Source organism: Triticum dicoccoides, chromosome 1A, assembly GCF_002162155.2.
Source record: "Triticum dicoccoides isolate Atlit2015 ecotype Zavitan chromosome 1A, WEW_v2.0, whole genome shotgun sequence".
Lineage (NCBI taxonomy): Eukaryota > Viridiplantae > Streptophyta > Magnoliopsida > Poales > Poaceae > Triticum > Triticum dicoccoides.
In genome coordinates this window covers 94,283,334-94,288,763 of record NC_041380.1, presented here as the reverse complement: position 1 = coordinate 94,288,763, position 5,430 = coordinate 94,283,334, and the positions used below count along the sequence as shown (strand labels likewise).

Genomic DNA, 5,430 nt, shown 5'->3' with positions numbered 1-5,430 from the left:
TAGGGTTTGAGAGGAGATGGTGCTAGTGAAGATGTTGATGGAGATTGACCCCCTCCCGATGAGAGGATCGTTGGTGATGACGATGGCGATGATTTCCCTCCCGGAGGGAAGTTTCCCCGGCAGAACAGCTCCGCCGGAGCCCTAGATTGATTCCGCCTCGTGGCGGCGGAGTCTCGTCCCGAAAGTTGGCTTATGATTTTTTCCTAATCGAAAGACTCCATATAGCAGAAGATGGGCATCAGAGGGCCACCTGGCGCGCCCCCTTCCTCGTGGGCAGGGTGTGGGCCCCCTCCGGAACTTCTTGCGCTCAGTATTTTTATATAGTCTGAAAATGATTCTGTGAAGTTTCTGGACTTTTGGAGCTGTGCAGAATAAGTCTCTAATATTTGCTCCTTTTCCAGCCCAGAATCCCAGCTGCCGGCATTCTCCCCTTTATGTAAACCTTGTAAAATAAAAGAGAATAGGCATAAGTATTGTGACATAATGTGTAATAACAACCCATCTATCTATTTATATCTATATCTATCTATCTATCTATCTATACCTACCTCTACTAATTCTAGACTCCCTAAAAATTCCCACGTTAATTAGATTTTACGAGCCGGTAATCTGATGGGACCAAGTTATTACGGTCTAGATTAGCCTATAGAAAAAAAAATCAATGCAAACCACGTTACAAAATACATAATAGCCCATTGGAAAAAAAGAGTCCATAACTGCCCATTGTTTTTTTTTCATCGAACTCAGGAACTTTATTAACTTAGAATCATAGTTTTACAATCCGCCCGTAGGCAAGAGGCTAAAAAAACAGGGCTTATATCAAGCCAACTCTCAGTTCCATCGAGTGTACTAGCTAGGCGAGCACACTGATGCGCCGGTACGTTGGCCTCCCTGCTGACATGCGTGACAGATAAAGAAGCAAACGAAGCACTAATTTCCTCCAGTTCATTTAAGATAGGCGCTGCAACTGATCTGGTGTTGCCGCGCGAATGCCATAGATCAACTAGCTCCAAGCAGTCAATCTCCATGATCACATGTGAAAAACCCCGGAGTTGCGCAAAGATCATGCCGTCCCGAAAAGCAAGCAACTCCGCTATGAAGGGATCCGATATGCCAACCAGAGGTTTGCACCAGGCACCAAGGAACGCGATGTGTGATCTAGCTACACCTCCCGCTCCTCCCCTCATTTCCTCAGAATTAATAGCGCCATCAGTGTTGATAGTAATCCAGCCCGCCTCAGGTGGTTTCCAGCACTGACCCGCCCTCGTTTTCCTTCCCTTAGGAGGAAGATCCAGGATCGCCAAGGTCTCGTGAACCCACTTCAACGCTTGTACCGGGTTATACCCTTCGAGATCATGAGTCCATTTGTTCCGTGACGTCCATATGCTATGCATGATAGTGATAATCTTGCATCTGTCCTCATCCAAAAACATGGGATCGATCAAAATGTCCCGCGCCCACGTATCATGATGCCCATTGTTACGGGCTTACAAAACACCGGTTCTTCATGGCTTCCTCGACCAATACGTCGACCAATACGCCACAGCCGCGGATGCGGATTTTTAGAGCATCTGCGCCGGGGCCGCGTTATCCCAGCGGTAGAATCTTTTCACTGTATCTCGAGATGCTCGACAAGTAAGCCAGTTTTGTTGAAATTGTCACTGTGGTAGCAGGCTATTACGGTCGCTGTGGTCACGTGGGTACTGCACTACTGCTCCATCTATGGCTCAGTGTAGCTTTGTCTTCCACCGCCGCCCCCTCCCCTGCTGCAAGCCCGTGAACACATCTGACTCTCTCTCCTCTTGCTCTTTGACTTATAGCTAGATGGATGGGCCGCAGGGCGGCGATTCGATGGCGCCGGCGCTCGGCTGCAACATCAATCCGGCGGCCGGCCATAGGTACGCACTGATACAGCTGCTTCCATTACTCTTCGCGTTGCTTGTCTGGGGTGGGATCTAATCCAACTATGTTTCCCGTATGAGCAGGCTTCTGAATCCCCTTTTCGTGTGGATTTTGTGCCGGACCACAGATTCAACATCGCCATCGGCAATCCAATCTTATCTGGTGTGTGTACTACTCCATCTTGTACTGGAAGAATCAGGAGCACACCAGCGCCCGAGCAGTAATGGTGGGAAGCTGTGCGTCTGCTCGTTCATATCTCCCAAGAACTTATCCTCCTCTACCGACGGCGGCTGGGCGGATTCCGATATGGGACTCACGCCGGAGTCGCGAGTAGCTGCTTTAGCTGAATTCCCCTCCCCCGCCGCCCAGCATGCTAGATACAAGGGGGGACGCAGATGAAACACAGAGTCACGGGCCGCCGCCTGTAGTGTCCGATAGCGTCTGTCCTTATCTCGGTGTACAGTGCCCTACGCTATGTAGTAGGTGGATCACGTCCCGGGTCACAACTAACACGCACCATATAACCGTGGCCTGTGAATCTTACGGAAACGGCTGGCCCAGATCCCCGTGTATATGGACGTACCAGATAAGCGGGCCGGGGCGCAGGAGTGTTAAAATATGTTTTCGCCACAGCCGCCGCCATCATCCCACGATGCCGCCGCCGCCATCACCCCACGATGCCGCCGCCGCCGCTATCCCGCGATGCCGCCGCCGATTCCTTCCTGAAGCTCAGTGTGGTGCGCGGTAGCACGTCGCGTTCCCGCCGCCCCTGCCGTTGGTCGTCGCCCGTGCTGGAGGCCATGGTCGCAGGCCCCAAGTATACCTCATCACGCTATAGATTTTCTTCCTAATCCTTTTCCGTCTCATATATCAATGGCATCTTAAACTTCAGATTTCCATTAACTCAGCAATTGATCTGAAAAAGGTTCATGGACTCATGGTCCAGTCCAGAATCTCCCCAATCCCTTGCTTTTTGGGTCTTTAGTAACCTCACACAAATTTCGGGTTCTGGCTGCCTATGCAGCATGCCAACATAAATATTTTTAGGCCAATTACTGAATCAATCTCGCAATGGTTGATGCATCAGCGGAGGAGGAGGCCGTCGTATTTTGTGAGGTTGCCAAGTGAAGGGACTGCAGCGGACTGCTGGTGCCAGGATCCCTTCTCTATTCTCCATTCTTTCAATTCATTGCAGAACACATATGTGACAGGATAAAAAATCAGATGTGATTTTGCAACACCGACTCAGCCATATGTAGTAGATGAAAGAGGGCTCTCCACAGGTCGATCTCACCTGCAGCAGGAAGAGACGAAACAGGGGAGTGGTGCCAGACTACTATGCGTTGGTGAGTTCCAGCCGTGTCAATGGCTGCACAAGATAAGATGCAAGCCATGCCATGCATGATATCTCTCCTCCTAACTTCTTAATATATCTCCTAACTGTTTCTTTTAACTCTATATTACCACCTAACTGCTTGATTTTGTATATTTTTTCATTGGCGGATCCATGTTCAGTGGCCTTACCTTTTCAAATGTTTGCATTGACATAAAATTCCTAGAGTGCGTAAGATGTGGCCGTGCACTGTTAAAGTAGGAAGGATGCATGGAATGCCATCTCGGACTGGGGTCTTCTGGCATGGAGTCCTTACCTACTTCGTTGTATCTCCATTCTACGAAAGGTAATGAGAGTGGGACTTATGGTATTGGAGCTTAAAAAATAGTTACTCAATCATCAAACTGTATGTGCTTTTTGTTCTTCTCTTGATTATGTATAGATCGAAATTCTTGATGTCCCAGTTTAATCCTATATGTACAGTATTGGGATTGGATTTGTATATCATTAGCAGAAAAATATATGATCCTACTTTGTTCCAAAGAAAGCTTCTTCGATTTATTAAGCCGTACTTATCAGAATGATAACTGATAAGTAGAGTACTTATTTTTTTTCTATCTAGCTATTAACACTTGAGGGGTCTGGAGCATTATTCTATCATCAACGTGCAGAAGAGAGTCTGTCATTGATGCTCTGAGGGCATGTAGGTTTCTGATATATATCAAATAGACTCATTATATACTTCTATTCTCTAATGTACTTCATTTGAATTTTTCAGTATCTTCACCCATGTTACAGTGTCGTAAGAATCTGTTTACTTTTACACCATGTTATCCATTAAGATGATCCTAACATATCTGAGAGAGCTAACAGTGATACTCCTGCTTTACTTGACCATATTATTTTTCTACCATCCCGCCCTTCCTTAACAGATGTTGCTGCACTGTTGATTATATCTGCTGGATTTGGGCCCTTTCTCTACCATATCCGAAATGCAAAAAAGAAAAAGGAAAATGGTTGTGGGTAGTGTCATCATAAACATGGTATTATTTTAGAAAAATATTTTGCACTTCAATTATTTACGCCGGTATGTTCGTCCTCTTTCTTTTTAATTTATTACCTGAACTCTTTATGAAAAAACGTATTTCCAAATTGATAGGTATTCTCTCTGTTAAGAGCTAAGTATCTGATGAAATGTTGCATGGAATTTAGAATGGGATTCCAACGTTTCATGTATAAATAATATGTTTTTAACAAATAACTCAGTACCACAAATTAATACTATATCATTATGAGACTATTCTGCTCGGACCCCTTTTCAAGACTACTCATAAAATGACCCTCCCCTTATACATATATTTATATCAGATGGAATAAGTTACCTTTTGTTCTCGGGATATTGTTTTATCTATATGGATAGATGTAAATATTAATGATGCTCATACATTAAGTTTCCCAATAAAAACCCGACTAAAAGTCATAAAATGTTACTAACCACTGAAGATCCTAAATATGAATACTTGAATCTGGAACTAATTGTCAAAATAAATAAATTTCCACCCTATGGATTAGGGTGGAAACTTTTATATGTTCTGAAAAGCAATGTTTCAAAAGTATACATATGTATATACCATATTATGTTCCAATTTGGGGAAAACAGTCAAACATAGGCTAATAGATATAAACTAAGTATCTATGTTTTCCTAAATTAAGCTAACCAAATGTGCATTTTTCTGAAACAAAGTGCAGTTTCATTTTGAAAGGAACCTATGTGTTTTCCGTACAGTATGATAGTATTGTCACTAGGTGTAGATTTTAGATTGTGGATTTGACAAGCAGACAAGATTTAATCTAACTATTAATGTAAGGAATAGATAGTATAGTTTTGCTATGGAAATTATATTAATCCATGGATGAAGAGACCTCTGCCACCCCGTCTCTCATCATGGGCTGGCGTGGAACCAAGGAAAGATTTGGTCATACCCTCCTCTGCTTCAATCCAGATTCAACGGGCATGCCTCCTCAATGATGACTAGCGCAGGATCCTTTTTTACTGACAACATATGCTTCTCCGCCCGTAGCTTGATCTATGCTCGCAGGTAATGCCGACACCTCCAACCTCCTGGTATCTTCCTTATGTACAACCCTGTCTCCGTGCAGCAGCAGCCTCCTGCTCTTTCCACGCACGTCCCCTT

At 44.7% G+C, this 5,430-nt stretch overlaps 1 long non-coding RNA gene across 1 annotated transcript; it reads left to right on the top strand.

Moving 5' to 3' along the window:
• The first annotated feature begins 1,679 nt into the window (after positions 1–1,679).
• On the top strand, positions 1,680–3,976 carry LOC119364968. Its single transcript, XR_005175258.1, has 2 exons — positions 1,680–1,898; positions 1,986–3,976. It is a non-coding gene; the product is annotated as an uncharacterized LOC119364968 (long non-coding RNA).
• Positions 3,977–5,430: the final 1,454 nt, after the last annotated feature.